Here is a 13,793-nt window from a genome sequence, read left to right on the forward strand (position 1 = left end):
TGACCTCTTCGTCCAACCTATGATTATGGGTCAAAGGTCAAAGAAAGATCAAATCACAAACAACCTCAAATGGCAAAAGTAACAGTGCTAACATGTTCACCTTTGGCAGAAATCCAAAATTGTCCACAGTGACCTCTTCGTCCAACCTATGGTTAAGGGGTCAAAGATCAAATCTTAAATAACCTCAAATGGCAAAAGTAACAGTGTCAACATGTTCACCTTGGACAGGCATCCAAAATTGTCCACATTGACCTCTTTGTCTAGCTTACAGTTAAGGGGTCATAGGTCAAAGAAATGTCAAATCACAAACAACCCCAAATGGAAAAAGGAACAAAGTCTTCATATTCACTTTTCGTAGACATCCAAAATAGTCCACAGCGACCTCTTTGTCTGACTTACCGTTGAGGGGGTCAAAGGTCAAAGAAATGTCAAATCACAAACAATCCCAAATGGAAAAAAAGTAACAAAGTCATCATGTTCACGTACTTTGGCAGACATTCAAAATTGTCCACAGTGACCTTTAAGTCTGACATAGGGTTAAGAGGTCAAAGGTCAAAGAAAGGTCACATTTCAAACAATCTGAAATGGCAACAGTAACAGTGTCAGCATGTTGGCTTCGGACAGAAATTTGAAATTTGTCAATGGTGACCTCTTCATCTGACCTATGGCCGTATGGTATATGAATGAACTGTAGCCAGTGTCTTTGGGTTGTGCTCAATTAGGGTCGAAGGTCATGCATGACGTCACAAGGGTCATAAACGTTAACTGTGCAAAAAAAATAAAACAAGGTCAAAACACAGAACTAAATGTGCCATCTTGTAGGCCTTGATAAAAGATTAAGAAAAGTCAATGACTACCTTATTATATGACCTCTGCTTGTGGGGTCAAAATTCACGCAAATGTGTCAGTAGCCTATTCGACACACCCACTTTGCAGATTTACCCTTTTTCAAAATCCAATTTAAATTTAAAGCTTTGAATCTCATGATTGTAATGTAATTTAAAGCAAATAGGCCTTCTCAAAAGAAACTACATGTTAGAAAACAACAAACAAAAGAAAAAAAAATAGAACAAAAACATAATAACGGTTATGGGGTCAAAGGTCAAATGCGGTCATCTAGGTGTCAATGATTTAATTTACTCCGATGCCTATGATAATGCGACTAACACGTTATGCATTGCTTTTCACCAGTGTCTATGAGGTATACACAAATTTAGGGTCAAAGGTCATGAAAGGATGAATGACTGGGTCTGTGTCACTCCAGTGACACAGTCATGTCTAGTTTTTATTTTATTTTATTTTTGGGTTATGTTAACATACTCAGTTTTAGTTCCATAACAATATTTTTCTGCTAATATTCACCTAATACGAATCAGCAGAGAGAGGCTGTGGATGCAACGTCTTCGCACCATTCAACCTCATGGGCACAACATTCAGGAAGGACATGACTAACTTTTCTTTTGTCCCCACCTCCTCCCCTTGTCCACCCCCCCCCCATCACTCCTCTACTAATAGCTCTCTTCCATCCTTTTTCTCCACACCTTTAATTCTGTCTTTGTCCTTCTCCAGTGTATTCCCTAACCCCTTGAATCCCTTAATCCTATCTTTGTCCCTCCTCTGTATATCTCCTACCTCTCCTCTTCCTCTGTTGGTTTCTTTCTTTCTTCTCTCCATCCCGTGTCTACTAATCCCCTTACATCCATCTCTTTGTGTTCATCATGCTCATTAACCTGTCTGTATTCTGTGCGTGTTTTTGTCCCTTCTGTTACTGTTACTTGTCATTTAAACTTTGAAGAAGATCCTGCTAGGATCGAAACGTCAGGCCAACTTACTTTTACACAATATTCATCATATAATATAATATTATTAATTTGGTGTTTTGGAAATATTCGCTATTGGCAAACGACATTTGGAATCTTTTGAAGACTTCCTTGCCGACATGGATTTTCGTGGAAAAAGTAGGCTGCTAATTGAAAGTACTTCAAAGCAGCATTCAGTAGATTTGGGCAAAAACCACACAATAAGACACATTATAACAGAACTACATAGCAGAAAAAATAACGTTTCCTATGTGTGTTTAGTTTACTAAATTCACTTTCTACTATAGCATTTACTGCTTCACTTACCAGTTAGATATTTCTGCCAGATACTTTCAATACGGCTGGGGTGATCAACACAATCTGTAAACCGATAGAAAACTTGAAATCTTCATAAAGTAGCGTCAACCTAGATTGTGAAATACCAAAAGTAGTCACCCTGGCCTTAGTATTGACGTAACCAAAACAAAAGGTATTGAAATAGTTTCTAGTAACTTAGCATTCCGTACCATATCTTGCAGTAGAAAAGCTGCATCAGTAAAATACACCCAAGTACACGTAAAGCTCTATTACCACGACTTCCCCGAATATCATCAGGTAAAATCGAGGCGATCGGAAAATATAGTTACACAGATATGTTAGGAATGTATACTGTGCTGAGAATTTGATAAAAAGGTTCATATCTTGCTTCAACAATTGTAATAATGATAAATGGTAGCAAGCTGATTTTATTTTGGAAAAATGTACTTTGGTGTGAAAATGTAATGATGGTTACCGGGAGAACAGGGTGGGGGATGTTAGACAGGGGTAAACAGGTAATATGAGGTTCCATCAATTGAAGGGATACAATTAATTTGTTTTCTTTTTTTGCAGGGCAGACTCATAAAAAAATACGATGGTTACATCTAGAGGTAGAATGTAGAGTGGGGGTTGGCGATGGAGGTGATTGAAGTTCGAAGAAGTTTTAACAAACTTGATGTATAGCATCCGCGTTATTTCATTGTGCGTTTTAACATGACAGTTACTATGGATACGGTATCGCATTTGCAATACGCTTCGCCAAGGTCGTTTTTTTTTTGAAGATCAGAGTTAAATAATGGAAGACAAGGAATTTGAGATTTGGTAAAGATGATAAATATATACAACGGGAATAAGTAATAAATGCTTCAGTTTCGGTATTTACTTTCCTTAGGAATGTATCAGAATTATATGTATTCTACGAGGAAATGGAGGTTTGTGATTCGAATGTGTCTAGCATAAAACGTGATATGTATAGAGTAGCCAAAATAGCGAATTACACACCACTGTAAAGATTAACGAACCATACATTGGCTCTATGCATGACTACACACATTGTGACGGATTGCTATATTGTTAAAACAAAAGCAGCAACGCTGCAGAAGCTTAATTAACCTTCTATTTTGAAAAAAAAAAATTGTTATTTCTTGTGCAAAAGACATACGCGAAATAACGGTGTTATTTTCTTTCCTCCCATCTCCTCATCCTTGCCCTTATGCTCCTTCCTAGCAGCCATCATTTTTGTTGGAATGCTAGAAGGTTGTTTAATTTCGGCTCTCTCAATTAGTACCTAACATAAGTGTGTTAGTTATAACTCTAATATACCGCTGGACTCTTACGTTAAATTAGTTTTGTCTCTTGAATACAATATATTCGTCGCCTGAACCACATGTAAATGTTCCCCGCTATATCAATAAAGTGAACGGCCAATATGGCTATATGGTCACCAACATCGATTAAGGTCGTTTCACCGTATTTACAGCATGTACGCATGCTCACATGTACGTCATATATCTGGTACCTTCTCAGAAAGTTAAACTATATTTTATATGCGGATCGTAGTAATGTGCCATTCAACTTTTATTTTTGTCGCAGGTACTTAGGTATAACCTGCATAGTGAGCTTCTACTTAATGCGAATTAATCCTCGACTCTAAACATTAATTTTAAATGCACTAGTTGTAGTGAGGTCGGCTACATCGAAATAGAACTTGAGGACATGTAGTTAGATATAGTTTATAGAAGCTTTAAACTGCAAATGCTGTGAAGAGACAAATACACGCACATAATACAGACAGCTTAATACAGAGGTTACCACAGTGAACACAAAAGAAAGATTCCACTACCAAAAGTCTTTACAGGGGATGTTATTCCCCATAATATGTCACGCTACAATATCATTGGGGTAGTGGTGAGGAACAAATTACAATATGTTGACTTAATATACTTCAGAGGTACCTGTGCAAGTATAGGTTCTCTAGTTGTAGATAGCTGTCTCATCCGACTGGTGACACGTGACCAATTTACTGTAGGAAGTGGTGGGTACGTTGACTTACTTTTTTAATTCCTTAATCGATTAGAATATATTTATTGTTAAACAAAGAAGAAAGCACACCACATAGGTTCAAAATACTCAAAATCAACAGCAAATGCAAGTCACATACACACATGTACCTAAAAGCAGGGAAACGTCAGTTACTATATGTTTACACTGATGACGTAAAAGCTTTTATAACGACTTTTCGAATCGTCCTGTTTTAAGTAACGCTTGTTGTTTATGACACGCACTTTGAATATGAATACTGTTCAATGATATTCTCACGAAACTGAACCTACTATAACGTTTCTATTTAGAACTTAAATAACACAATGTCATCGCACTATGAAGTCCTTGCCTAGCTAACTTTAAGCTTGGATCAAGTACTAGAACTCTTTACGAGAACTATGTACTTGTCGACGAGACACACGAAAATTACTCAACCATCGTCGTATACTTTAACCTTGACCAAATATTCCAATGCAGAATCGCGTAAAACAACGCACCGACCATGTGACGTGCTCCATTGTGAATCTGAACTCTTGTAGTACTCATTTAATGTATATTGTAACATTGTCCGCTCCAGTTATGTTGTAGCGTACCCGGTTGGTAAGTAAGGTGTGGGTGTGTGTGTGTGGGGGGGGGGTGGTAGGGAGAGATCGAGATAACCGTTGAATAAAATACACTAACAGTACATCCTGAGATTTATAAGTATATATACTTGTCTATATGCAATGTTCCTGTAGTAAATCTCTCGCAGTGTGACAAAGAAATAACTATAATATAAGTAGGAATACCTTAACGACTAAAACACGACACACGGATAACGTACATTAACTAACCCTATCACGGCACAGCTATTCTGTAATGCGCAAGTTGCCTAGCAGCGCGTTTAACTGTCGGCATTGCGCTATAGACAACGCAGCGCAGCAAATGATGAATTCGTCAAAGGCAACGCAGCGCAGCTAACGATGGACCGCGTCAGCCCGTGAACCCTACGCTGCAACAGCCTTGCAACCGCACAAGCAGTGTACGCAACGCAGCTGCAGAGTGCATCAATCCGATCCATATGTCTTCTGCAGAAGCCCAAAAATAACCTTTAAAACGTTGCCTCTGACAAACGCTATAAAATTCGGCAAGGATTCTGCCTGGCAACTTGTTCATAATGTATCAAGGGCGTAGGAACCGGGGGGGTCTGGGAGGGCGCCAGCCCCCAGTGAAAAATATGGGGGGAGGAAGTATCGTTCCGCCCCCCCCCCCACTCCGCAAGTCAGAAAACCCCTTTTTCATTTCCAAATGAGAAAAAATCTCATTTGAAGCACCAAATTGCATCTAAGGCCAGGTGAAAATGCAAAATTCTTTACAAAATGGAGTGGGTGTTGAAGTGTTCTATATTGCACCAAATTGCATCTGAGGCCACCTGGAAATGCAAAAAAATTCCAAAGGGGAGGGGGACACCCCCTCCCCTTAGACCCCTCCCCCAGGCCGGCCATTAGTCTTCAGCCCCACCACTCAAAAGTACCTTCCTACGCCACTCTAATGTATACCAAAATAATGTATAAAAAAGCTACTCGCATAGCAATATAAACGACCCCGTAACTGTGTAGAAGCCTATACACGAGTAACTGACCAATTACGACATATCCGATAGCATTGACACATATCAGAAAACAATAAAAAGCCGATCAACGCTCTCTACCCTGCTACAAAAATGAGCTGACCCCCGCCCCACGGTATATCCGTCTCTTGTAACTTCCCCGTATACTAAGTTTAGAGACGAAAACGTCCACCAGACTGCTAACATAAACCCCTGCAGCCAGCATTACATTGATACCCCTAGATACAAAGACTATCGCACATACCAGTGACCCCCCTGCTTAAACATTAAACCAGGGTTTTCCTAACTTTATTCCGGACATGATCTGAGTCATTATTATACAATAATACGCATAACAGCCTGTGTCTGTTTCATAACTCAGTTATTTATCACATATGCGTATGGAACGCAAACAGAGTTGGTCGATAGGTACGACTTTTGTACATGACTACATTATATGGCCCTACTATAAGGTGACCATATTTGCCTGACTGGAACCAGGGACATTTATTGCGTGACTGATATGGGAGAGGGGTCTAAGGGGAGGGGTGTCCCCTTCCCCTTAGTGGTGCTTAGATGTAAAATGGTGATACTTAGAAGCACTTTTTTAATCAAGTTTATTTTCAAAAATTGTAGCTTTTTCTTAGATGAAATTCACTTACTTTACGTAATTCATTGAGAGCTTGTGAGTTGCTCATGCTCACACTATAATTGTGGTTGTGTCGCCGCAGTTGCCAATTATACGGTCGAAAGAGTGCTAGGCTAGATCGAGCTAGCATATTTTAACAGTGTTCCCACTTTACACTGGCCCACCTGAAATACTGGTTATAAGTTCCGTTCTGCGACTGCACACTTGACTATTTTTTTTTTATACAAATATTTTACTAATAATGTGGAATATTTTCGAAATTCCTGAACATTTTGACGAATCGGAGACATTTTCGGTTTTCGGAGACACTTGTTCATCGGGGACAGCACAGTGTAATCGGGGACTGTCCCCGAAAATCGGGGACGTCTGGTCACCTGACCCTACTAAAGGTTAAGTAAGCCGCTTTCAATTATAACAGAAAACAAAGACAATTTAAGGTGCATAATATTGTGACGTGATAGGTTATTACACAATCAATACTTTTCTTTTTTATGACTAAACTCAAACATTTTTATCTCAGCAACAGAAAAGATGTTTCCCCGCCCCCACCACATTCAGCCTTCTTCAGCGGGGTGGGATACTACTGTAATCGGTATTTTGCTTGCAAGTTGTTATAACTTTTTAAAGCAGCTTTTTGCGTTTTGTCGCCGTTTAGCCACCCTTTTGACATCCATCGGGGTTTTTACATGTATTCATCACAAAACATCAAACTAAAATATAAGCCAAGTTCTTCCCTACCTAGAGCACCAATTGGCGAGTAATAAAAGAACTTCTGCAGATATAAGTTAAGAGTCTTCCGACAAAGCAATCGCATACAGTTCCCCAAATCCACTAGTTTGAATCCAACCAATGAGTGAATAACTGACAAGTTTATTTATAAGCTGTTGCTTAAAAAAGATTCATTCATAATCCGAAAAAGCTGAGTCGTTATCACAGCCATACTCAAGGCACATAAATAGAGCATGGTGTTGTAGTATATATTGGTGTACTGGATTGCTTACGACGTCGGCAAAGTGAATTTATTTACCTCATTATTCCATGACGTTCAAATAATTTAAATATTCATGTTATAGGCGGGGCTTATTGCGAACCTAACGGAAAATATCATCGAGAGAAACAACGTTCAAATTTGTAAATCATTCGACCTTATACCACCATTTGAAGTCAGATTTGAATAGATAAGCTAGGTGTGTATGTCGTTATGGCACCGTGGGGTCAATGAGGTTGAGATAATCATAGAAAGGACTCAAAAAGCTGTTTTAAGATTTAGATAAGTAGACCTCGATCATTCTCCTGATAGCAAACACAAAATGATCATGTTTTTAGCGTTTGGTTTGACTGTGTAAATAATCTATAAATATACATATATGCGTGACAGTCATTCAACTTTAATTTCTAAGATGGCAATCATGGCTTTTAAAAAAATACCTTTACTAAACCGTTTACTGGCAATTATGTAAAAACAAACTTCGTTCTTTTAGTCTCTCCCCCAACTACTTACTTGCTTAGATTTCTAGTTCCATAAATATACACGTGGGAACGACGAATTCAATGGCTTTTATTTGTATCCCATCACCGTGGTGGGATCCATTGACCATTGCAGTACTGTCGGATATTTCGTGTTTCTTTCATTTCTTATCCTACCCACACCATGAATTTACGTTCCTGATACAAATATAGTCTTCGTAAAATTCGATTAATGACTTGTCTATGACCAGAGTGATAGCACATCAGTGGAAACAATCCTCCCTGAAAGTGTACACTATAGATTTTAAGCAATGGTGATTAGTGTGTATTAATGTAGTTCAGTGTAGGGAACATCTCCAGTAATTGAAAAGACCTAGCTATTTAGGTCTGGATTTAAAGCTTGCAGAAACCCAACCTACAATAACTTCATTCACAATAAAGACATTTTACTTCCAACGTATTGCAGTGTACAATGTCTTACATAGCGAAGACAGTGTACTTGTACAAACTTAGTAGTCGGGTAAGTTCCGTATGCAGAAAATACTTTACAAACTTGAACAATTGAAACCACTGATGCGAATTTGTTGCCACAGAGACAATTATTGTAATAGAGAAGTACAGACACAGTGACGTCAGATGGAATAATTGTAGCATGGAAACCGTTGCGGAGTTTAAGCACTTTATAGTTGTTTTTGCTGTTTTAATATACGCTTCGATGAAAAGTAGATTTTCTTGAACAAGCCATAATCCATGACATGTTTTTTGTTTCTTTGATGGGAGGGGACTGGGGTACAAGTCTTTTGCCTGGCTATCAGGTTTTGCACTATCCGTACCTTCCTTAATTCCTTCATTGATTAGTACAATATAATAACTTTATAAACTTCCAAGGTACTTGTACAAGTACAGGGTTTGTTGTACAGGGTGTTTTAGTTGTTAATATGTGCCTTACCAAACAAAATGCACGTGACCTATATAATGTACGGCGGATGAGTGGGGTGGGGGTTAACGTTAACTCTCGAAGGGATCTGTGAAACTTTTTCCCTAAGTTCCTAGACACAAACGCCCAAATAAAATCTCTATATTCCGCAACGGGAATGCAAAACGGGCTACGTGTAGAGCAATAAATGATCAAAATTAGAGCATGTAGTTAACAAAAAAACAAGGAAGAAAGTGAACCACATACGTGAGTTCAAAATCAACAACAAAAGGAAATCACACATACACAAACTCACTCCAAAATGGAATTACTTGAATACATATTGACACTAGATGAAGTATAGCGTGTTTGTGTGTGTGTGTAGGGGGCAGGCGGAGTGGTGGATTCCCCCTTTGTCAGCAGGTCCTGCAATATACCTCCCTCCGTTAATTCCTCCATTTATAAGTACAATCTATTAACCTTACTTACTTACCTAATCAGGGTTTAATTGGATGTCCTTTGTTCTGGAGTAAATATCGTTGACTCAATCACCTTTAGTTTCAATAATATGGAAATCCTTCATTGTTATATTCAATCCTTGATAATTGGTTCTAGTATCGAATGGTCTTGGAATGGGAGGTGATGTTCAACTGTTTGGTTGAGGAAGTGTTGATGAACATACAACGCCATAGCAATAGATCAAGTCTTTCCAAATCTAACGTCAATGTGACAATATGGGAATTCCATTATACAAAACCAGTCAACATATCCAAATTGTGCAGACATCAATCCGATATACAAAGCTATTTGGAGGAACACATCCACTACTTTGTGTATTACCGTGATCGCCGTGCTACACCTGTCGTACAACTGATGTACCATACGTTCTGATTTGAGTAATTGTAACACATTTTCTACTGTTTACTTTTATTTGAAAGCTTTACTAAAATATGAGTCATTCTGCAGGTAACGCAGTAGCATAACAAATCTATTCATATGTATCCAACCGAGTCAGAGGTCATAAAATATACAATAGCAGGGAAACACCAGTTACTAAATGTATTCACTGATGGCGTGAAAGCCTTTGTAACGGCTTTTAAGAATGCGCCTGTTTTAAGTAACGTTCATTGGTTATGACACGCACTTTGAATATGGGACTGTTCAAATGAAATTCTCGCTAAATCAACTTATAACGTTCTCTATTTAGAAGATATTCACATTTCACCCTACTGTGAAGTCCTTGCTCCTTGCCTAGCTAAGTTCTAACTTGGATCAAGTTCTAGTTTCTAGTTTCGAAAATAATCTTACCGCTTGTCGACGAGGCACACAACAATTACTCAACAATCGGCGTGTAGATTAACCTCGATCGTATATGTCAATGCGGAATCGCGCATAACAACGTATACTAACCATTGTGACCCCTTGTCCCTTTTGACACTCAACTCTAGTGGTTCGCCTTGAATGTATATGATTCTACAATAACTGAAGTTATGATCTTATAGCTACTACGTTCTTTGTGAAGCTATACCTGAACAATGGAATCTAGCTAAGTGGGACATTTCTGGAAGTAAAACCTTTTCAATGTGGGTACTTTTTCAAACAATCGAACTGCAGATGGAACTCACGCAGCTAGTCAAGACTGTATACAAATGTACACAGACACGAACAGCAGACGACAGGACTGGTTGTTCCTTAGCAACACAAATCTCCTTGCCAATTTCTATATTCTGCAAATATTTTTCCGTGTCATATATCAAGTCGAAAGGATAGCAATAAATCGAAAATTTGACATCTTATTTTCAAATTTCCACTGTCTTGTCTGAAAACGTTGGCCATTTTATTGTAAATTTGTCACTCATTGCGTTTTCCAAATGTGGGCAAGGGGGCTGAAGATTTGACAGTCATGTTGAACTTCATTAGATAATTGTATATTATAACATGTGTGAAGGCAGCTTTCTTTAAATTGATCCTATCCCCACCCCTACCCCCCACCCCCACTTTTACTTGTGACTTCTAAAAAATAACCCTGGCTACAAACTTTTTTATTATTATTATTATTTGTCTTTATGGGTAAATTGATTGATCACCGAAGATTGAATTTGAAGAATTTGAATACATAATTTCAATGAGAAGAACAATTTAGTCAGTCCCACTGTTAGCTGTTTTTTTTATTTAAGATTTGCTTGTTTATTCTCCAATCCGATCGATATTTCAAATGTTATAGCATTTTTTGTTTGTTCCGTGGTAAAGATATGAAGATATCTCATAGATTCGCTGAAAATTTGACAGAACAAAAGTTTGAAATTGAGCATAAATATCCGTATTAATATTCAATCAGCAGCTGCACGAAGTTCCTGTTTTCCATGCTCTGAGTGATTTCAAACAGCTGCTATTCAACTGTTTACACCAGTCTAATTTATTTTATAAGTCATTTTTATAATAATGGTTAATAGGCTGCAAGTTATATTTATTGAAGAACAATCATGGGCCAGTCCAAGTCAATTAATGATGGGTTGTACTCTGTTATTGATGTGAAAGTAGTTTATAGGCTTGTAAGAAGTAAGTTGTTCTGGTTGTTAAAGATTTGACCAAATACAATGATGTCAAACAAAACTGAAAAGAATAGTAGCAGTGTTGTAGCCAGGTACATGTATCTGAGTACCAAGTACTTTTAAGTACTTCTCAGGTTCCCGAGAACCCGGGTATCCTAGCCCGATTACTGGCTTTTTAGGATCCGAGCACCGAGTACCAGTTTTCGAGTACAGTATTCTATATACAGTATTCAGTACCGAGTGCGAATTAAACTATTTCATACGAGTACTTTTGATTTCTTAAATACCTAATATTTATAACTGTTCCCGGTGGTGATTATAAGTAAATGATATATACGAATATGATGTAGTGATGTAATGATATAGTCGAATATGAAGACATTGTTCTTGTCTTGTTATTGTTTGACACATTTTCAAATGTAAAATGTCTTAAAATGATGGGTTAATAGGGGTACAAGTGCCATATTAATACTACAAACATGCTATAAATTGTTTTATGTTAGACACATACTATACATCACTTATGCTTTCATTGTTTATGCTATATGTACTGTACTTGGTAATATAGTCGGCTATTCTGCTGCAGTAGAGAAACATGAGTACGGTGACATTAAAGAGTAATAAAAATCATCGATAACTTATAATAACTACCTTATGTAACGTCAGTATTACGAAACTGTTTGTTTTACATAACTCGTCACGAACGATTACCTATCACTTTGAATCGAGTACTTAAGCATCAGAGTGCGGGCGCGAAAGGATGAGTACCAAGTACTGTTCACCTAGTGCGAGTACCGATCATTTGGAGACAGATGTTTGAATGCCAATCGAGTGCCGGGTGCTTTTCGAGTACTACAACACTAGAAAATAGCTTCTTGACAATACTTTACTAGTTTTTTTTATATTTTTAGGCTACTAGTGCTTAGCACAAATTTCAACTACAGACACAAACAAAAATTACCTTGGAAACACCAAATCTCTCCCGAAATTGAAAAACACAGATACGGTAAAACTTGTCGTACTTTCTAAGGAGGAACTGATTGATGTAATTTTAAGTAAAATATCTTGTGTTTCAATCGGATTTATTAGACAAACCAAGACAAAACTGATCAGCAATTGATTGAACATATTTTATTTTATTATTAGGATCATCTTATTCGCAAACTGCTACGTTGAACTGATCATTTAGTAATAATGAATGATAATTTAACGCTTTTTGATATATTATTATCAAGGAAAAAACAGATCGTGAGTGGTTTGAATAGATCACTGAGCTACTTCCAAATAAAAATTATGAAAGTTCGACTAAATTGAAGGGAGGAGAGGCGGTCGTCCATTTCAGATTCAACAAACTCCTTTCCAAGAGGCTGTCGAAAACTTTCGAGGGCGCTAGACCTTTTGTTTGCTGAATGGTCACGCTATTAATTCTGAATTGTCAGAGTTTGCTCCACGATTACATTATGAATAATGAAATGCAATTAAAATTTCGTTACAACTGACACAATCTTCTATATTTATCATAAGTTAACGGCAGTTTGCGAGAACTTTGACAGATTCTATTCGCATTTGAAATTTCGTCGACCTTCTCAAATATCCAAACACAAGAGACGCGTGAACAATAAACGGTTTTACGAGTCTGAACAGAGACAGAAAAAATAGAACTCCGTAATATAGAAATGTTTTTGTTTTCTACCTTATTCCGGATCACGATAACTTTTTTTTATTATCTTAGCCCCTTAACTGTTTTCAATCTTTCCTAAGTCTTCAACTACGAGGTAAAATAAGACCGGACCGGTTAAATTTTGACGGTTAACCGGTTAATTATTTCATTGAAACATGTTAATTCTTGCTCATGCGCATATGTCATGAATGTGGTCAATATTCGCCTTGAAAATGTTTCTTGTTTTATTTTTTGTACAATACAGGACTGTGTGACATGTTTGAGATCTACTTGATGATCTTGTAAATAAATCCAACATTAACAGTGTTGTATGTACAGTACGTTATTTATTAAACAACCCTTCAACGAAGATTGCAAACGGTCGTGTATTTTTACGTCATGCTGACATCTTCTGATGAAAATGATAAAAGAAGTTGTCGCCCTGATAACTGACTATGATTGTTAGTCAGGGATAATTCCTCATTCAATGCACAGAGGATATATCACGTGACCGATTTCAAATTACAACCTGAAGAAACGGGTTGAAATCGTATACATTTGTTATCTGAAGCGCCTCAGTCGTTACACTACATTTGGTTTGTTTATTGATGTCTTGTCATGCTCTGCGCCTTACCACTTTTATACGTCATTTGATGATCACTTACAGCTTAACAATACTTTATCGTTTTTACCTCTAAACCAGATTCCGTCTGCTCAGTTTGGTCAAAAAAGAAGAAGTGTATGTAGCGTATTATGAGACCGCATTGAGGAATCTCATTAAGGCCTCCTACTATTCTAACT

The 13,793-nt window shown here is 37.6% G+C and overlaps 1 protein-coding gene across 3 annotated transcripts in view; it reads right to left on the reverse strand.

Moving 5' to 3' along the window:
• LOC139970323 (uncharacterized) overlaps positions 1 to 9,657 on the reverse strand; it is a 39,314-nt gene extending 29,657 nt beyond the window's left edge. For 2 of the 3 annotated variants that reach the window (XM_071975992.1, XM_071975988.1), the window contains exons 1-2: positions 9,274 to 9,657; positions 2,127 to 2,180 (exon numbers count right to left, since the gene is read on the reverse strand). The gene's annotated coding sequence lies outside the window, so the exon portion shown is untranslated. The remainder of the gene's footprint in view (positions 1 to 2,126; positions 2,181 to 9,273) is intronic. The other variant, XM_071975989.1, reaches the window with a different exon arrangement.
• Positions 9,658 to 13,793: the final 4,136 nt, after the last annotated feature.

This window comes from Apostichopus japonicus, chromosome 7 (genome assembly GCF_037975245.1).
Source record: "Apostichopus japonicus isolate 1M-3 chromosome 7, ASM3797524v1, whole genome shotgun sequence".
In the NCBI taxonomy this organism is placed as follows: Eukaryota; Metazoa; Echinodermata; class Holothuroidea; order Aspidochirotida; family Stichopodidae; genus Apostichopus; species Apostichopus japonicus.